Source organism: Aedes aegypti, chromosome 3 (genome assembly GCF_002204515.2).
Source record: "Aedes aegypti strain LVP_AGWG chromosome 3, AaegL5.0 Primary Assembly, whole genome shotgun sequence".
Lineage (NCBI taxonomy): Eukaryota > Metazoa > Arthropoda > Insecta > Diptera > Culicidae > Aedes > Aedes aegypti.
Genome location: NC_035109.1, coordinates 383,600,561 through 383,623,120, shown reverse-complemented (window position 1 = coordinate 383,623,120; position 22,560 = coordinate 383,600,561). Strand labels below are relative to the sequence as shown.

At 36.3% G+C, this 22,560-nt stretch overlaps 1 protein-coding gene across 3 annotated transcripts in view; it reads left to right on the top strand.

Moving 5' to 3' along the window:
• The first annotated feature begins 265 nt into the window (after positions 1-265).
• LOC5566553 overlaps positions 266-22,560 on the top strand; it is a 126,697-nt gene continuing 104,402 nt past the window's right edge. The window contains exon 1 of one of the 3 annotated variants that reach the window (XM_021853257.1): positions 266-963. The gene's annotated coding sequence lies outside the window, so the exon portion shown is untranslated. Of the gene's footprint in view, positions 1,234-22,560 lie in introns of all 3 variants that reach the window. The other 2 variants (XM_021853254.1, XM_021853255.1) reach the window with 2 other exon arrangements.

Here is a 22,560-nt window from a genome sequence, read left to right as displayed (position 1 = left end):
GAGGGAGCGGGGGTTGCTAGATGTCACCAAAGTGTCACGTGAAATATGTTATATAACTTTCAAGGTCGCCCCCTGACCGAAATCCTGGCTACGTCTACAGCAATGCGTCGAGAAGAATTGGATTAAACTTCTGTACAGCCAGTCGGTCAGTTAGTGTTCTGTTATGTAAGGCCTCTCCGGAACGACACGGTACAAACGAAACCCCCCAAAAAAAAAAAACACAGCCAACAGCAAAAACTCTGAAACGAAACGTTCTTTACATTACCCTATACAGTATACAGCAAGCAAGCCAGGCCAGGCGAATTTCGCCTGCCGGCTATCGCATTCGGGCGTGATTTTACAGTTCCACACGATCCGTGCTGGGGAGAACACGCGCGCAAACTCCTCACCAAGTCCGGTGTGCCTATTGCGGGTTTTCGGAATAGTTTTGCGGTGCGACAAATTGCGATCGACGCGCGCGAATTTTCCCGCTGATAAGAAATCGGTTACGCGCTCATAGTGGTTTGAGAGGGAAAGGACACCCACCTCACCTCAAGATCTTATCGATACTGAATCGTGTAATCAGCGAAGGTGTTAGTAACAACTAGTGTGTAGTGCGAAAATGTGACATCTCAGAGGAGATAAAAGATCACCTGGTTTCTACAAGTTCACAGTTCTTTGAAGAAGCATTGAGCCCTTAGTTATTTGACCAAGATAATTGTATGTGATTCACTTATCTCACGGTGACACAGACGCTCGGATAGTGTTTCGAAGAAAACGAGTGGAGGCCATCGCTACTGTGCTGCTCTATCATAGTGATGCGCGGTGCTGTTCATTGTGTGTGATTTATAATAAATAATAATTGTGATAACCGCAGAGCAAGAAGAGATATACGAAGGAGCAAAAGTGTCAAAACAACGCGCCATTGCCGCTAAAGACGTCGTTAGCTCACAGCTGTGGAACTGCGCTTCCCATAATATACAGGTGTTGTGTTTCGTCGGTACGAATTTTATCTAACTGCCAATTACTCAACTTTGCAACAATGTGGTGAACGAACGAACGAGCGAGCGATCTGGCAGTGTTTGGTGGAAGACAAGGATGACGGAGTGAAAAATGGTCTCCGACAAATCTGGCGGCGGATGGTCATATTTAATTAATTTGCGAACCATCGTTCGATTGTTATTTGTGTCTCCGGAGTAAATCGATGTGAAATAGTGGGGATGCTGCTATTCGAGGCTTACCGGGTCAAATCAGGTTTGGGTAAAGTTTGTTCATAATATCTATGAGTCATCAATGTGTCGATGGTATTTAGTAAAATCTAAGAATGTCATTTCAAAAATATTTTTAAGTGAACTATCATCCCTAATACAGGAACAGTCGAGAGATGACAAAAGCATGATCTGAAACATCTGGATATCATGAGTCAGATTGCCGTAACGCAACATACGCGTTATGTTTTTGTTACTACTTATTAGGAATCATGAATCAAATGCCTAAAATAATAAGTCGCGCATCCGTTGAAATCGAATTCATTGAAATAAAAATTAATAAACAGTGGTGGAGCGAGACTAGTACCGAGAACCATTCGATCAAGCGACACGTACTTTACCACACAACCACCTCGTCGTAATGATAAATGGGAGATCGATACGAATGAGTAGCAAAGCGCACCGCTTAGTGTTGTCACTCTGGATGTTACGTTTATGAAGAATCCGAATTATGACTCCAGGAATCATTATTTGTGGTACTGATATCATTACCTAATCAATTTATGAATTTCGTGACTTGTAAACCATGATATTGGAATCAGATTTTTGACGTGTAAAGCAGAATCGAACCCATGAGGTGCGATGCGTTCACCAGTAATACGACCACAGACCCTCAGTTTTCGTGGAAACCTTTTGCTCTGAACATTTTTTTTCGCTTATAATATCATGCTGTAGTTACTTTAATGAATGGTTTCTCCTCGTTGATATTCGCAAAACTGAACTTGTCTAAAATAGAATCGTATAAGGGTAGTGTTGTTTCCCCGAAGCCCAGTATTAAACGCGTCAAATTTTGTTTGCAATCATATTACCATAACACAAAGCGATCCTATATGTTGAACGAACAGTTTATCTGAAATGCATATTTTTTTGATACCGTGAAGCGGGATAACATTAATCGAAAGACGCTCTATCTATAGTTAAACTTTTACGGTGGGATTCCGTTTTTGGCAACAAAGTTGAAATTTTCAGTTGCCAAAAACGGAACCGTGCCAAAATTGGAACCCATATTTCAAATTTTATTTTTCAACTATTGGTTTTGAAAGCATCATTACAATGTTAATACATCATTGAGATGAGACATCGAAAAGGTTCACTTCGAAGCATTTTCCCGAAGGGTTATACTATGCTATGAATCTATAGCTCCGTAATATTAAATCTGGCAAACGATTTTCTGGTCGCGTTTTTACGCCTCAACGTCTTCAATTATTTTTTAGAAGCTTTATGCATTATTTTTGTATAAGAGGACCTTGTAAAACTAATAATTGCATAAGTGACTTTTATTGAAGAACTGGACATTTTCTTAAAACTATGAGAGAAAACGAAAACAAAAATGGTCTTCAACTATTTGCGAATCAAAAGCGCTGGGTATTGCAAAACGGCATGACCTTTTTCTCTAATTAAATGAACATTTAAAATCAGTTTAACTTTTGGACTTTAGCATAAAATCTGAAAAATTCGGTAAGTTTAGAATTGCTCTTTCAATTTATGTTTCTGATAAAGTAAAGCATACTATAATGAATGGTTGACTGTATCAAAAGGGCAAACATAAACATGAGAAGATGCATAAATGTCTTGTAATTGAGTAGAATTTAATTTTTACTTGGAATAATTTTTAATTCAGCTTGATATATGGTTTACAACTGCCTTATGAAATCAACTGAAATTTACAGGATCCTGTTATGAAACCTCAAGAATCTTATAGGAATGTTCAGGTTCTCATAAGAAATCTACAGAAAAAACGCTTGAGCTCTGAAGCATCCGTAGGATCTCGCATAGAGTTCTCAGGATCTAGCTAAGGATTTTGCTATGAGTTAACATCTTGGAATTCCGCTGCGATGTTGCCGTAAATTCTCAAGTCTCCGATGAGAAAAATTAAAAGATTATTATATTAGGCTACCACTAGCACACCTCAAATTCATCTGGGAACCTTTTCAAAATCCTCAAGCTTTCGCCGAAAATATTAAAAATACTACTATAAATTCACATTATCCCGCTTAAAATTTACAAGACGCCCTAGAGTTTATTAGAAATTACCAGATTTTGGACATAATCTTCCATAACCAGTTATACACTCTAACGATCCCTCAAGAAGCTCTCAGTGTCCACTTGGAATCTGCATATATCCTCATGAATTCGTTAAAATTTCTGAAAACTCCCACAAAAACGAAGAATCCCTTAAGGGTTCTCCAGGGTACAGTTAGGAAACTCATAGACTCAGCTCGTAAGGAACATTTTGATGATTTTGAGACCCGTATCCTTGATTAACAATATTGTACAGAATTCTGGATCGTCTCTTAACAAATCTAACGCCTTATAGAGTCTATAGAAAAGAGAGAACGTAGCTTTAAATAGTTGACGCAGAAAGATCAATATACAGACCAATACCACAGACAAAAAGTAAAAACACTCTCAGTCGTATTTGTCGCACGCTCCAATGGTATTATTGAAAATAAATTGTAATTTGAACTGTAGTCGCATTTGTCATGTTATTTAATAAAATTTAAAAAAAGTTATGATACACGACATTTTGCTGTACATATTTGCATCTATTATTGTGGTGTGTTTTTACATACGCAATGTATATAAATCCATAATAATAAAGACAGCGAGACAAAATTTATGATTGTAACTCTGTGTGAGTCATAGATTTTTCGTTGCTCTTATGTCGGTGCTGGTGCTTTGTTCGAACAAGCTGTTCCAAATCTGAAGAACAGTGTTTTTTTTTATTGTATCACCTACACAGTTAAAAATAATGAAGATTACACGTCATGTAAACTTTATTTATGCGATGTAAACACGACGTCATGTAAATTTAAGTCTTGAATAATGTAAATTTGTGTTATATGTCACGTAACTACATAGAATCCTGCCGGATTACATGACATATAATTGAAGTTTACGTGACATACCATGTAAATGTCCATTTTATACCACGCTCCGATTATGTGCATTATATGTCTCAGAAATTTACACGTTTCGTTCGAACTGTGTACTGGCAGACTCAAGTGGGCTGGTCACTCAATATGAATGCCTATGAAAAAAGAATGGTCTTAAGTTGAGATACTGGTGGAGATTATTGGTCTCATGAAACGTTGCCTATGTATGATCAATGACCATTTTGAAGTAAATAAGCGCGTACGCGAGTCCTTAGTAGTTGGTGAGTTTTGGGGAAACATCGACGAAAATGGAGATCTGGAATGTAATCGGTGTGGAGTTGACATGCTATTCAAGTGACTAAAGCAACTGACACGATAATATTTACAAAAATTCACAAATTTTAATGGTCTTGAAAAATGTTGCCAAAAACGGATCCATTTTGTTGCCAAAATCGGGGGGTGCCAAAATCGGAGCATGCCAAAAACGGAGCATGCCAAAAACGGAATCCCACTGTAATTAAAATCTACATAGAAAAAAATATTTAATTTTCAATGTGATGTAAACTGAAGTCTACTGTAAAAATTAATCAAATTCGTGTGTTGTTACAGCATCATGTAAATTTAAATGAATATACATTCAATTTTCAACTAGAAATGGTTGAATATTACATGACCGTGTAAATTTGAAGTGAATTTGATTGAAAAATAATTGATTGGTCGTTGAAATTTAGGTTTATTTTGATGCTCCAAATATGTGCATGAAAATAAATCTAAATTTACAACATATTTTTAGCTGTGAATGCACTGCCGTTATACGCATAATTGTCCCATGTTCCAAAATATGCAATAGAGAAAAACGCGTTTAAAGATTTTAACACATTTAGGCCTCGTATTGACCAGGTGTGTGGTAAACTAAATTAAAATCATTACAATAGTATAAAGAATAGTGTGTTCATTAGAGTCAAGTGTTTGGATTATGGGAATAAAGTAAATTTAGCTACGAAATTCAAAGTGGGACTGTTATGCCTAGAAATACGAGGTTTTTGGTCAATTTCTACGCATAACAGTCCCACTGAAAGTAGTGACCAATTATGTGCTAAGCATACTGCTGTAGATGACCGTTCTTACGTATATATTGTACCGAATGTAGAGGACGTATAACCTCAGGACTATGTTAAGGCATCTAATGAAGGCTCAAGTGACATGTGCCAAACGGAGCCACGTGTGGGAAAGTAAAGAAATACGATTTAATAGTATGGAATGGAAAGCAAAGCTTTCTGTATGTGTGATAATGAGAAACTGTATGAGTTAGTGATAGAAAGAGTGGACGTGTAAGTTAGAGAGTTTCTTCTTCTTCTTTCTGGTGTTACGTCCCCACTGGGACAGAGCCTGCTTCTCAGCTTAGTGTTCTATTAGCACTTCCACAGTTATTATCTGAGAGCTTACTATGCCAATGACCATTTTGGCATGTGTATATCGTGTGGCAGGTACGAAGATACTCTATGCCCTGGGAAGTCGAGCAAATTTTCAACCTGAAAAGATCCTCGACCGGTGGGATTCGAACCCACCCTCAGCTTGGTCTTACTGAATAGCTGCACGTTTACCGCTACGGCTATGTGGGCCCCTTAAGTTAGAGAGTTTATAAGATGTAATAAATTCCTATATCGACTCTTCCAGTTACAGGCTTGACAGAAACTCAACTGCGAATTCAAGGTTATTCTGCGGAATTAATATATAACTCAAAATTCACGATACAAATCATCACACGATTTGACATTTCTTTGGACTTGGTTTGCAAAATCATGATATTTGGTACATCGCAAATTAAGTTTAAGAACCGCCAACATATTTGCCACTTGCACCGAAGAACCAGTTATCCGTAATAACCCAGTATGTGGTCAGGTCATCTAAAACCTCTTGAACTATTTTTCTTTTGACTTGATTTGCAAATTCATCATGTTTGATATGTCGCAAGTCTCAAAACCGCCAATATAATGGCCACTTTCTCTGGGGAACAGGGTATCCAAAACAACCTGGCATGTTATCAAGTCATCCAAGAACCTTTGAGTTACACTTCTTTAGCCTTGATTTGGGAATTTATGAAGTTTAATGTTGCCAGTTAGGTTTCAGAACCGACAGTTTAGTGGCCATTTCCCCCAGGGAACCGGGAATTCAGAACAACCCAGCATGTGACCAAGTCATCCAATGTCGTCCAACTTCGTTTGCTAAATCATGAAGTTGGTTTGTCGCAAGCCAGCCACTCGAAATTAAAGTGGTTACTGATTCTTCAAGTGGGATTATTTCAGTACTTCCCGTGATGAATCCAAAATAACGATAAATTTCTAATCGATGAGCACGGTTCCAAAAACTAGAAGAATTTTGTGATTGACCCTGAAAATTCAACTGAAATTCATTGAAAAACGGATGGTAAATAATATTTTGATATCGAAAATTTCAATCAAATTTGACGTCAGGCTCGCATGACTGATGAATGCATCCCGATAATTCAAACACATAAAACGGGTTGTGTTCCACATGGGATGTAAATCCAACATAAAAAGATGTTCAAAACGATTTTCCCATACACCAGCTAATTCAAAACTGCAGCGAATTGTATAGTGTGACAGTTATGCGTAGAAATACAGTAGTGGGACAGTTATGCGTGGAAATTCAACAATGGGACAAAATGATTTGGCTTGCTTTTCATTGAGTTTCCGAACAAAGTTAATTTTTGGTGGGTGTTTTCTAAAACTATACGTAAAAATAAACTGTTTGATGACAAAAAGTCAAAATGCACAAAAAGTAACATGGGACAATTATGCGTATAACGGCAGTGCAATAGTATACACTTTTTGGCATTACACCCATATGATTTGATTTTTTTTTTAATAAATCTAAAACAATGGGCGAAATTTATGCAAATGAATTCAAATAATATTACTAAAACAAAATATAAAAACATTCAGAACTGGATTATGTTGACTTCACGAGATTATGTTCATGTTGAATTCCTTTGATTGTTGTTTCAGTTATCTCAAGAGTATAATCTGGATTTTTCCAAGGATAATCATAGAAATGACCTAAGAGCTTCTATCAGGAATTTATCCAAAGTTTCTTTTTGATATTGTTTAAGCAAGTCCTAAGTCATCCAAGATTTTATTCGTTGATTCTTCTATCGATTTCCTTAGTAAATCATCCCAGATTTTATTTTAGAACATCTTCCACAAAATCTTTGAAGGATCTCCTGAGTAACAACTGTAAAATACGGTTGAAAGATTAGTGAAAAACATATCTGGAGGAACTCCTAGTAAAGTCAGGTAAATATATGTGACCGAAACGTCAGGTGTAGAACGGAAATCCGTTTATGATCCCTAGAGACTGAAAGCCGAAAACCCCAAAAACATTTGTGGATAAATATTACGAATTAAAAATCTGGTAGCATTATGGATTTTCTTTTTGTGAAGTGAAGTAGGAAAAGCAATGGGCAATTTTTTTAAAGAAGTTTATGTCGGAAATCAGCGAGAATAACTTCTGAACAAACCTCTTGAGGTAATTTCTAGCAGATTTTCCTTAATGTTATAATATTAGGTGGAATTTCCGAATGAACTTATGAAACAATTCCTTGGAAAAATGATATACAAAGAAATAATTTCTAGAATTCATGTTTGTTTTTTTTTTTGGAATTTCTCTAAAAACTGCTGAAAAAATTCCTGGAAGTTTCCATTTACACATCTGTAGGTGTTTCTATACACAATCTACAATCATAAACGTAATGTTAATGCACCGGAGTATTTTGAGGATTTTATAATGAAACCCCAAGGAAATTTCACAAACATTCAAGAAGAATTTCTTGTAGCCGTTTGACGATTCTTTGTTGGTGTTTTTCAGAAGTTCGTGTTTGATTTGATTCGATTAGATTTGATTTTTCCAGTGCTAATGTTCATTAAATCCCGACACATTGCTGAAAATACTCTTCAAAAGCATCACAATCCAGCACAATCATTTAAAACGTGCTTTTTTCTCATCTTGAGCATCTCCACTTTTATCTGAACCCGTGCTCTGATTACCCCTTCAGCGAGCAGTGGCAAAAATAAAGATGAAGACATGGAAGCAAGTGTTCACCGGGAAGCACAAATCACAAAAATAATCTACATATAAAACCTTACCTACTGCTGCGCTACTATAAATATATCTGTATAGCAAACAATAAACTGCGACAGAAAAGGGATGAAAAGAACTCTCATTCAATCTGTGCCTGTTGGCCTATAAGGTAGATGTACCGGTGTTCGCCATTGCCTCAGTTTTCACCTCCCAAATTATCTGAAAAACCATTTTCCTTTAAAATCTTTGGTCTTTTGCACCTTTTTTGCCAATGTGTTTGTAAATTCACCACCTTCCAAAAAAAATGTAAGTAACGAATTCAGGAATCGAAATGTTTCTTGCTAAACATGATTGAAAGCTTTTGTTGAATGTATTGAGAATGGTGGCGAAACCTGATACATCTACCCTAGTTAGCAGTTGTGGACTTGAAAAATGTTGTAGTGAAAAAATGTCATTTCGGAGCGATAAAAACCGCGCGCGAACATAACACCGTTGATCGCTGTCGCACGTTCTTCGTGGCTGAGTTCGCAACGATAGATACGGGAGGAAATCAGCTTTACCTAGTTTTCAAGTGCGACTTTGGTTCATAATAACGGAACGTGGTTGGGGGGACATTTGTAAACCAAAGCAATGATGCGAGAAATCTGATATACACACCAAAAAAATCTTAGATTTACACGTAACGTAATATTAGCCTCAATCATGCAAAGCCATTTCTCGTGTATTATTCAATGATAAAACCTATAAACACATCTATTATATACAACATTGTTACCAAAATCCTAAATATTGAACGCGAAACGTCTTCTCTCGAAGAATGTTGCATGCAAAACGGCATGGTTTACATGATTTCCACGCTGAAAATTCAATCATAAATAATGCACATGGAATGACAAGCCGTCGATCCATCCATGTGCATTATTTTTGACAGAATATTCATCATAGAATCATGTAAACCGAGAATTCTTGTTTGCAATTTCACTTTCAAGATGCACGAAAGCATGGAACATTGGCGAATGTTGGATGGAAGATCATGAAATGTTTCAGTTTCACTCAAGTTTGCAAGCATTATCGAATGCAATGAGACAGTTTACATTAATAATCGTTGAATGTTCAGTTGCAACTCGTTTTACATGATTATCACAAAAAATTACGTGCCATGTAAATTTGAGAATTTTTTGCTGTGTACAGCTTTGTACTTGCGGGCAGGTTTAGAAAGTATGTATCTACATGCCAACCAACATTACTGACCTTGAAAGAGAGTTGGTAGTTTTAAATGGATGGTCAAATACTTAGATCAAATCTTAGAGTGTCATCATATTCATTAATTGTCGGAAAATTCTTGGAAATGGATTATACAGACCCTTATGATTAGATAATACTTACCACTTGTTCTCCACTTACACCTGACGGGTGAACAAGGACGTAACCGGAATTTTCATTAGGGACCTCGAAGACACTCAACCCCCGCAAATCAACCTAAAGATATCTACAGAAAAAACTCAACTAGCGTTTTTTGCAGTAATTACTCCAGAATGTCTTCGGGTAAGTCTTGGTAGGGCTTCTGCAAAAACTCTGTCAGAAATTGCTCCAGAATTTGAGACCTAAAAAGAAAAAAATCTAGGAATTTCATCAATGATATTACACATACAATTACACTGCGGAACACGTTTTTGTCTCCAGCACCAAAATACCGCTATTCACTTAATTAAGGGTTGCTGAATCCATTACCGTTTTCAGAAATATCATAGCACGTCCAGTATTTGAGATATTGACTGTTGAAAATGCAAAAAATGACTATTTCAGCCAACTTGCATGCAAGTTTCCCAGCTTGTAAGGTAATATATTGGCTTAATTTGCCACTGAATTCAAACTTTATGTGTAAAACAATACTTATCATCAAAGTTTGTATTATTTTCGATACGAAAAAGTTATTTTTTGATGGTTTAGAAAATTGTTGTATTTTGCCATATAGAAGAAACGAAGAATTTTGTATGGAGACTGCAAGCATGTTGAAAAAATCGGTTTAATCGAAATTTAATCGCGCAATTTCAATCAAATTATGTCTGAAATGAAAGTTCAAGTTCTATTTTGCATGTTTGGTGGAATAGATTACAAAAAATTATGATGAATTGTACTTTAAATTTCATGTAAACATTAATAAAAGCATTGTTTTGTACAACTTTGGCGACCTGTAGCTAAAAATTGTGACGTGCTGGAACAATTCTGAGAACGGCATCAGATTCAGCAGCCCCAAATCTACTAAAGACACATAATTTGATTCTTGAGACACGCAAACATGTCATTTTTGTTACGCTGTGTTATTGTATAAATTTTAGCGAAGGTTGATTTGATTTTAGCAACATTCATGTTTGTTTTTGATAATCTCATCCATTTCATGATATATATCAAAACTTTTTTCAGCTGTTTCCCCTATTGGCTACGCCAATGGGGGGGTGGAAGCCCTGCATAGAAAGGATTGAACTAGCAGCAAACCTAATGAGTTCATGGATTATTTCATTAGCACTACAAACGTGACGAAAACAGTAAAATAACAACAGGGGAAGACCCATCAACGATACGGCACGACCCATACCCAAGTTGAACCGCCTAATCCTGACTGCGGTTGTCAACTTGACACCAGCTGAACCGAACGGTGCACAGAACGGAAATTTTAAAGAACCCCCACATTATCTTGAAGAGTACCCACACCACCACCAGCGGGGCCAATTACGCCTTCTGGTTGTCTATGCCTACCAGACACGTTCGATGCACAAAAACGCTCGCATTAACCGGATCTGGAACATCTGGCAAACATCGTTCGGTTTAGAACAAACGCACTCTTCAACCTCCACAATCTCGAACGGCTCAGTTCAAGAAAACCACACAAGGCGCTAGGTAGATTGGCTGTGCACGCGGTTTACGGCATTCTCAATTATGCAATCAATAGCACCTAACACCTCTGCCGGGTCAAAGTAGTCCAGATTTGAAAAATCGTGGAAAAAAATCCGCATTCTCAATACATTACCACTCGTTAGCCATGAAAAGTGTTTATGAACATAATTTAGGGTGGAAGTCTGTATTTTGGGCATAACACAAACTCTAGTGGAATTAAATGGTACAGTAATAAAGTCGGGTTTCATTTGTTTGTAGTGGAAAACCACTCAACAGCACAAAAAATTATCATTGAATATGTTTCTTAATAAATTCTCGTTGGTACTGAAACTGTTCAACTTTGAACTATGTTTTAAATTGGGGGTTTTGTCAGCTTTTTGAAAATCCGGACCTCTGTGCGACTGGAGAGATGAGATGCGTGTAGGTTCGATGACTCTTTAAATGCCGATCGGTGTCTGAGGCGCTCGCCGAGCTCTTGATCCATAAATGGAGAACACTTTAGCAACCAATTAATTAGATGTTTGCTTTTGATGTGCCAATCGCAGCCTCTAATCTATCATCGATGGGCGGGGAGATAAATGGTATGGTTTGAAGTGTTCTTTCATCAGTTCTTGGCTAGATCAAGATGTTGGATGTTTATTGAATGAATGATGAATATGTTTTCGAACTCTGAAGCACGTGCTGTATACCTACTATGATTGATATTTATAATTCCACAACTAGGAATTCTTGTGAAAATTACAATGCAGCAGTTTCTAAGATAAAATCTTCAATAAGGTACCCCGAGGCAAGTCAGAATCCGGGGTAAATGGGACCTTCCCGCCTATCCACCCAGAACAACATAACAAGATAATAACACATTTCTATCAACAGTTAAATTAGTTAAATTACGGTGAAGGTACCCCGGTGCAAGTTGGACCTAAAAGAAACGGTAGTACGAACAAATTGTTTAATATAATTCTCAAATGTCTATGTTTTGCAAATCCAGAAACGGTCACATTTTGGCAACATATTTGCAGGTGTGTGCATGAATTTGGACGAATAATTTTGAAATTGTAAAAACCTTAGAAGAACGTTGTACAATGAGCCAATGGACGTAGTTACCGCGCTAAACGGAACAAGTGAGACCTATGGTTCATGAATCAGTCCACATCAGTAAGTCAACCATTGTAATAGTGAGATTCATAAACCATAGATTTTGAACAGAGAATTTGCACCATCTGCAGCCAAAGTCTGCACAGACTGAACGATCACACTAACATTAGGCAACGAACAACACGGAACACCCAGTAGCCCAGTGATGAATTTTTCGTTTGACGAAAAGTTTCCACCGACTGGAGCAGGAATCGAACCCACACCTCGTAACACAATACGGCTAAACAACTGACGCCTCTAACCGCACGGCCACGCCAATATTTTAATTATTGTGTACATATTTGATGTTCATAAGGGATCAACTATAAAATAGGTACGCTTTAGGAAGAAAAGGTACATTTAATAGTATGTCACATCGATTTTTATTAACTGACAATTCCTCACTAAAAGCATATAGTTGAATAAAACATATGCAAAATAAATTGTTTATACGTTATTTATTAAAAAGCAACACGTAAACTTTTAATAATTGATAAAATTGTAGTTATGTTCTGTTGTTATTGTTAAGCATGACAGAAAACCACTTAATGGGATGGAATTGATCATAAAGCTTAGTGGAATACCTATAAGTAGATAAAAACATTGAATTTAGTGCTACACCGTTTAATTCCACTAGAGTTTGTATCTTTTGACAGATATGCGTATTTCGACCTCAACTGTAAGGCCACCTTCAATGTTGTGTACTAGACTCGACTTCTCGAAGTCGAGTCTAGTACACGACACTGAAGACGGCTTTATAATTGAGGTCGAAATATGCGTATCTGTCAAAAGATACAAGCTCTAGAGGGATGGAATTGTTTTACGCAGCTACAAAATTTGGTAGAAATAACAGAAAAAAGTTCAAAATAATAGTTGTAATCGTTCTCATGATGCATTTCCAAACTATTCTTTATTTTTATTCAATTGTGATTTTGTATTTCAAAAATTAAAATTGTTGGTTTTATACATAAAAAATAACATTTTCTCTCCCTCTCAAACAATCACGTAATTTGAGATTGTTCTGTTTAGATAAAAATCATATGTTTGAATATTTAAGTGCTACTCTCCAGGAAAATGTTTGAAACGTGTATGAATAGTATTGATTCTGGTGCTTGTTTTGATAGGTCCCACTTACCCCGGGTATAAAGATATTTTTTGGGGAAAGTTAGTGAGTTAAACCATAGAATTTTCATGTGAAATGAAAACAAAACACCTATTTATCGTACGCAGCTTGTAATAAAACTCAAAATTGTAGCTTACTGCTGATAATTCGTTCTATTACACAAATATGTGTTGCCAGTCTAACGGGCCAAAATGTATCATGTAAGTTGTAAATGGCGTTGAATTGACAACTGTTACATGGAGCACATGGTAATAAGAATATTTTTTTTAAATAAATACATTCCGTATCATTGTATCTTCAACTTTCTAGAAGAATACTCCCTTAAAGAGCTTTTTCTAAATGAGCTCTGACGGAAGGTTCCACTTACACTGGATTCTCTGCCCCGAGTACCTTAAATCAGTTAAAAATAACAATAATTGATATAATTTTGTTATCAAGATGGCTTTGTTTTAAACATGTTATATTTTTTGTAACACTTTTATACCGACATCGTTCACAAGTTGTGAACAGTTACATAATTTGCAATAACTTCGTTATTTTGTGGCATCGTTGAAATACATTCTGTAATATTTTTTTATGAATACAGTGATACCTCCATGAGTCGATGTTCCATGACTCGATATCGACTCATGTAACCATACTAAAATAGTAGTTTACGGAACAAGTTGCAGAATGATGATTTTGACAGCACGAGTCGTAAATTTATCCTACGTGGCTTGCCGAGTAGGATAATTACGACGAGTGCTGTAAAAATCGAGTTCTGCAACGAGATACGTACAACAGTTTTTGCAATTCCGAAGAAGACCACTTGAGGGTATCAGAAATAATATCGGAATGCATTTACCATCATTTTACAATTTCTCAAAATGGTTTTGTAATGATTCATTACGCAACTCAAAACAGTTGCGTAATCAGTAAGCGTTGCGTAATGCATCATTACAGCACTGGTTTCAGTTGCGTAATGACTATTCCCGCACTGCATACTTCAATGCAGGAAAGTAGGCCGTTTCATGACAGATTGGCGTGATGAAAATCAGCCTATTACGATGAGAAACTGCAAAAACATAATTTCATGGTTACTATGATGGTCCCTATAAGCAGCTTTCCAAAGAATTGCTGTTCCATGACTCGATATTTCCATGAGTCGATGGTCCCTTCAATATCGACTCATGGAAGTTTCACTGTATAACAGAATTTGTTTTATTTGGTGCAGGTTATGTTATATTTTTTGTTATTGACTACTAATGGCACATGTTTTATGACAACTGCTGATATAAAAGAATTATCAAGCATACTCTTTCTGTTATAAATATAGTTTCTTCCATCTGATCGAGATGTTTGCAATGGAAATGCTATTTTAGAACTGGACAAAAGCATTTTGACCTTATTACATCTGAAATTGGATCACTTCCGCTTGTCACTGCCTCGCTTTCTCTCATCGTAGAATACTTAAATATTCACTTTTCCTTTCCAGAAGTCTAAGCAAAATTCATGAAATTTGGATCACCAATTGATAATATTTTAGTAGACAAACTTCTGTGTACCAAAAATGTTGAAGATATCTATAAAAGCAATTCTTAGACAATAACGGAAAATCAAAGAGAATTTTTCTATGGAACATGATGAAGTCCTATCGAAAGAAACTAACCATTATAACTGCTCTAGAGCAACTCGTTTGGAGATTTTAGGGAAAAAAATCAGTGGGGGTTGTGTACAAGATATGACCGCATGATGTTACGCGATGTGATTTGCTGCATTTGAATTTAAGTCAATTGTCATAATTGCAACCTTCCTTTAGTTATAATTCAGAATGCAATGGTTTGTGAATTTAAGAACAGCGAGGGGATCCCCGTTCGGCAAAGTGCTCCAGGCATCGATATCGTCATTGCCACCGTAAATTCAAATTCGCCTTTTTGTAAATTCTTCTTCTTCTTGGCATTACGTCCTCGCTGGGACAGAGCCTGCTTCTCAGCTTTCAATGAGTCCTTCCACAGTTATTAACTGAGAGCTTTCTTTGCCAAAAATGCTATTTTCGGATTCGTACATCTTGTGGCAGGTACGATGATACTTTATGCCCAGGGAAGTCAAGGAAATTACCATTACGAAATGTTCCTGGACCGAACGGGAATCGAACCCAAATACCTTCAGCATGGCTTTGCTTGGTAGCCACGAACTCTAACCATTCGGCTAAGGATGTAGTATACAGATAAGAAAATATAACACAAGCAGAGCAGGTTTGGCAATTCAGGATGACTTCAGGCCTTATTAGGGATCGTTCAAATATTACGTAACGCAGCAGGGGGAGGGAAAGGGTCTTCCGTAGTGTTACGGTCCTTATACACATTAAAAATCTTCCATACAAAAGCCATTACGTGGGGAAGGGAGGGGGTCAAAAACTGTCAAATTTTGCGTTACGTAATACTTGAATTATTCCTTTACAATAGAAAATATATTGCATTCCGGCAGCACTGCAGCAGCGTCCTCGTAAATATCCTAAAATTGCCGTATTGTCAATTATTCGTAATAATTCAGATAATGTATGATGCTACGAGATGAATTAGGAGATTATAGCAAGTATGTGGTAAACACATTAAGAAATATTACATTAATTACTCTTCAGTACACATTTGTTGGCCCTGGAAAGGGCCGATTGAATTGTTGAATTCGAGTAACACGGACACATTTTGACGACGCACTGGTTGAAATCCTTCTCGCCCGATGAGGTTTGCGGTGGCGATGACGATGGGCGCTTCAACAAGCGGCTTTAGTCGCGGCGGCTCCGATATGCGTGTTGTTCCATTCCATTCACGTCCCATTGAAAACTGAGCTGACAAGGGAAGGTCACGATGGTGTTACACGGGGTTTGGAATGAGACTATTTTTCCTTGATTCTACTTGTCAAAATATGGAGAAATCCAAAACATGGTGGGTGATGGGCCAATAGAGTAGCCAGGAGGGGCTCCGAAAGGGACAATTTTTGCTATATATTTCACAATATAGGAATTTCCACTTTCATTAATATATTACCATTAATATCGATTGCTAATTTATTTTACCACAATATCTTAGCTATGATGTGTAGAAATCCGAAAAAAAATCATTTGATACACCAGTCGCGTAGGCAGTACGGGCACAGAGGGGTCGAAGTTACTTATATATATCATCTCTCTTTCAATATCAATTTATCCTGTAATATTGAATTTTACAATCAGTTGATCATTCATGGTTCTACTGTGTTTTCATAGGGATCGTTCAAACATTACGTAACGCATTGGGGGAAGGGAGGGGATCTTCCGTAGTGTTACGGTCCTTACAAAATTTTTAAATTTTTCGTACAAAAGCTGTTACGTGGGGGAGGGAGGGGGTCTAAAATTGGCGAATTTTGCGTTACGTTACATTTTAATCATCACATATTGATTTTGTTGAAATGCGTTCCAAATTATAATAACTCGATATTGATCACTTTATGAATCATCAACTTAAAGAGTTCTCCACTTAATTACCAGACGAAAGTATTGAAACTATTAAGAACAATCACTGTTGTGAATTAAACATATTATTTAGATTCCTGGACATCTAATAAGGATGATGATCTTTATGAATCCACTGTTCCTAAAAACGTTAAATTCGTCAAAAAATTTATCCCGCCGAAATGCACTGGTATTGTACAACCAGCTGATGTGTACTTTTTTCGCCCGTACAAGAATTTTGTTCGTTTTATCACTGATATACTTCTGATCGCAAGAGAAAAGTTGAATATTTGGCACTTTCTAAGAATTCAGTCATTTTCACATTTCCAGTTTACAGCAAAACGTTTTCAAAATCTTATTCGATTTTCATTCTTTAAATGCGGCTATACCACAATTCATCCGGGAACATTTGATACGCCTATGGAATATTGCTTCGAAAAATCGCTAGGTGATGAATGTGCTGAAAAAAACTGCAATGAAACGGGTTTTGTAAGGTGTGCACATTGCGAAAAGGTATTTTGCATCGATCATTCACTGATCAAAAAACTACACATATTCTGTAAATGATTGTACGGATTTTTGTATTTATCGTAAATAAAAGTTGTGTTTGTAACTATAACATTGTTTTATTGTGAAATATTCAATACAAAACAGAAAATATACTAAAGTGAAACCACTGAAATCATACTGAACTAGTGAACTCTAAATAAATGAAAACCGAGTTTAGTACGTGTACTAGACTCGACACTGAAGGCGACCTTACAGTTGAGGTCAAAATACGCGTATCTGCCAAAGGATGCAAACTCTAGTGGAAATAAATGGTATTTTATTTAATTCGTTTTTCATCTATATAAATAAAAATGGAGCGGTGTTTGTATGTCACGAAATGGCTCGAGAACGGGTTAACGGATTGAGGCCAGTTTTTCATTGTTGCCCTCCACAAGTGATGCGACGTGTTCGTGCGAGGAAAAAATTCAGGTAAGTCTCCGAAATAATGGGGAAAACGGAACAAGATTAAGGTGCCATTTTGTAAGGAGGATTTCTTGACGTTTTCCAACAGCCTACTTGATGGCAAGACGAAGTTTGCCGGGACCACTAGTATATTTATAAATATCCCACCAAACAGCTCAAAGATTTGTTATCACAGCGAACTCTCCATTATTCGTTTGTCACTGATTCGATATATATATATTGCCGTGTGCGTTTGAAATGCAAGTATCAAATGCGGGAACACCAAACGCGGTAAGAATTTCCACAAGGAAGGCGAAGTCAATGATTGATTTTGATTGCTAGGTTGGCGGTGATATGGACTATGGTTGTTAAGTATCCTTTGGTTATTTTGTGTTACCGCATTTGAAGCCCAGTTATGATTGATTTGCACGTCAAATGCAAACAGCAATATATACTTCAGTTCAACGTGAAGACTAATTTAAAAAAAACTTTATAACTTGACATTTTTTTTTCTAACTCGATGGTTCCATCAATGTCGAATAAGGGAGAGCTGACTGTGTTATTTGAGGATTCATGGAAAAACACAAATGAACAGGTGATTTGATATCAAAAATCAATACAATTAGTAATTTAAGCTGAAAGAAAGATTATATATATATGAGTAACTTTGGCCCCTCAGTGCCCGTACTGCCTACGCGACTGGCTTAACAATTTATTTTATTTTTTGGATTTCTACGCATTATGGCTTGGATAATGTGGTAAAATAAATCAGCACACGATATCAATGGTAATATATTAATGAAATTGGAAATTCCTATATTATGATATATATCGCAAAAATTGCCCCTTTCGGAGCCCCTCCTGGCTACTCTATTGGCCCATCACCCGCCATGTTTTGGATTTCTCCATATTTTGACAAGTAGAATCAAGGAAAAATAGTCTCATTTCAAACCCCGTGTAACACCATCGTGACCTTCCCTTGTGAGAATGCAAAAGGCACTCGAGACTTGCTCGCCGATCATGTTCACAGTCTGACGGCAAAAAGAAGAATGAGCGAAGAAGCAGGAATCAGCCTGCTTTTATAGTGCGAAGAGGAACGCAAAAGTAGCGTGGAAAACTACTTGAACGTGATTGGATGCGTAAGAAAGGGGTCGACATTTTCCCAATTTTCAATAGTTTATTGTCGATTATCAATAGTTTTCTCCATTTGAGAAAATTGTTGTATACGTTTCCGACCGATTGGTGGGAAAATATTGAAAATCTATCGATAAATGACTGAGTTATTAGTGTTCAAAACCTTACATAATTTCGTGATGGTCGCAAAATTTTAGATTTTCAATTGACACCCAGTATATTGCCGTAAGACGTACTTAACATCAAAAAACCTAATTAAGTTTAATCGAATCCCTCAGAAAAAAAAAACTTTTGCGTGGTATCGATTTGTCTCATTTTCACTCTAATTCATCCCAACTTATGTTTTTGACTTTACCGAATATATTAAGATCCACACCTATAAGTTTTTGCATAGCACTTATTAATCTTGTCTTGCTTCAAACCATGCCTTGTTGAAATTTTTCTAGGTTGGTTTTTTTGTGCTGGCTCGAAAGAGATCGAGAGAGTAGGTAAAGATTGTGCTTCTCTTTGTCTCGCACAAAAACAAATTGTCTCCTGCGCTTTGCTTTGAGTTTATTCGCAAAGAATGAGAGACGTACAATTGATTTCGGAGTTGCACAGCACTGAGTTTTCAGACATCCCTGCTTGTTGTATATAATAATATATCAATGTCAATCCGAATTACATATTTAATTCTACCCACAAAATATCCATCTGTGGTGAACCATATTGAAAAATTACCTTTCATATGACATTTTTTATGTTATGCAAAACCATTTCGACAAAAAAAAAGACAATCGAACCCTTGAAAAACCCCAAACAGGTCTAAGCATCGGGAAAGGTTTAAAAACCTTGTTTTCAATTTCCATATGATATCAAAACTGTTAAGCCATTTTCTCAAATGTAAATTATTACTATTGTTGAAGCCTCAATAAGTATCGAAGTGTATACTAATTATTATGCAGAAGTTTTTCCTGTTTTAGCAAAACATTTAATTTATATTTATGTATTAATGTCTTGAGAGCTTCACAACTTTCAAACAACAACAAAATAAGAAATATTTTGATAAAGGTGGTCTATAGTACAGTAATGAAAAGCCTGAACGATTTTTTTTATTCCTTTTTCATATCCTAAGGCATAGAAGCATCAGTTTTGATCGACTGATGCATTGAAAGCTTTACAACTTCCCTAACAACTACAAAACATAAAATATATTATAACACGATCTACCGTTTTTAAATTAAACTTAAAAAGCTTCTTTGTTAGTTACCTATGTCTGTGAACAACCCTCTAAAACAATGGAATGAAATCGCTGCAGGTAAAATTTAAGGCTTTTTTTTGTACATCGTCATTTAAATTTCAGCCAACGCGGACCACCCGGAAGTTGAAAAAATTGCATGACGTATTGCATTAAGGAAGTATACTGAATGCTAGCAATGGGCGATGATTTTCCGACAATCGATTTGTCATATTGAATTTGAATCGATTCAGTACCATCGATGTTTTGGTCAAATTTGCTCAACACTACTGAGTGTTATCCCAAGTAACCAAACAGTACTATGATTCGCCTTCCGTGCTAATATAGTGCTTTTATGAAGCTATAAAGCCCTATAAGCCCAGAAAGGCGAATTATCAGGCTAATGGTTACTTGGGATTGCTTTTTATCCTTTCTTCCAAAAAGTATTGGAATCAATTATCAGTTTGTGGAACCCAGATATCCGTAGCGGTAAACGTACAGCTATTCAGCATGGCCAAGGGTCGTGAGTACTAATTCCACCGATCAAGGGTCTTTTCGCATTGGAAATTTTCTTCACAGGGCATTGAGTATCTTCGTACCTGCTACACGATATACACATGCAAATATGGTAAATTGTCAAAAGGAGTGTTCTGTGTGTTGCTACACATGCAAATATGGTAAATTGTCAAAAGGAGTGTTGCTAATAATTTTGGAGAACACTAAGTTGAGAAGCAGCCTCTGTTCCAGGGACGAATCGCCAGAAATAAGAAGAAGTTTTCGCACAAAGCGATTCCGTGTCTTAAGTGAAAAAATCTAAAACAATTCTCAGTGCGTGGTAATTGACACCTTCTGAAACAGACAAAAACACTACGGGAGCATCATTCCGGCAGCCCAAATCCAGTTAAAACCCATCATAATCGATTCCTCACGCCATGGATAGGTATTATTATGGTTTCAATCTCCCCATCTCCGTATCGATTCTCCTCTGGTTGGTGGCACTGGATTCAACAGCCTATACTGTGAGATTGGCGGTGAAAAAAACAGTTAAGAAAATGATCGAGCTTCTGGTGTTCATCTCCCACATGGAATAGCAAATCGGCATCCGGGAAGCAAATCCGTCCGTCCATTATTCGGTAGGTTTAAAGTTCGCTCACACTAGAGGCATTAGGACGGTTTAAATTACAACAAAAGTTTAAAAATACAATCTCGCATATCGCCCTTACCATTTTTATGATAAAATAGAGCTCTGTCAAATTTTCAGCTGTTTTGGTGATGATTAAACCCTCTAATACCCAACCCCGCCTTTAGACGGGGTACACTTTGGAATTTTGTGTATTTTTTCGTAGCTCGCAAATCAAAATGAATTTATTTTTGACTTATACCTTGACTCATAACACGCATATAAGAAAAGTTTTTTATGACTTTTGAAACTTTTTTGTATTTTTAGAAATTGTTTGAAAAATTGAATTCTTATATAACCTACAAATGCCTGGGCTTCATTTAACGTGTAATATAAAAAATCGTACCTTTTATATTTTTCTACGATTAACCTATCACAAACGAAGAGCCTGGTGGTATCAAAATCATTTCGAACCTGTTTTTCCGTTAGTTACACGGAACATAAAATACGCTCCGAAAAAAAAATAAAAATTTAATATTTTTAAAAATACCGTAACAATTTAAATTTTTATTATTGCCAAAAATCAACAACTAGAAAAGGCTTCAAGAAAAAATGAAAAAAGCAAGGGATGTTCAAAAATAAAAATTATAAAAATTAAAAACCAAAATTTAAAAATTTGCGAATAAAAATAAATAAATGCCCAAAACGTGTTTAGAATGATTTAAGATAACGAAAAATAATACTTAAATCGAAAATAAAAATTTGGGTATTAGAGGGTTAAAGGTAACCAAAAAACAATGTGTGTTGATCTGGAAATTTATATGAGAAAATTTAGAAAAATGTTCTATCCACGGCAGTATTTCATTGCAAATATAAACTTATCATCAATTAGTTAAAACTAACTCTTCAGACCACAAAAAAGGATGTTGCTGATGAAAGTGATCCCATCTATCGGATTAAATCACTTTCACCAGCAACAAAATTCAGTTTTCATCAACGAATAACTGCCCATAAAAGCATAACTGACCCATATTGATTTTCGAATCAACACCTATTTTCATCAAAACAATCATGTTTCAATATTTACTTTACCAGGCATATAAAAATTTACACACTTTGTTCGAAAATGTTGTGGAAAAATATGAAGTTAATGCAGTCCCATATTGAAATATAAAAGCATGACAGTCTCTATATGAACTTTCAACCCAAATAGCTACCGCAAAACGTGATTTGTGTTCAAGTTTATATTTTTTGCTGATCAATCGAAGCAAAATGAGTTATATGGTGTGCAAAA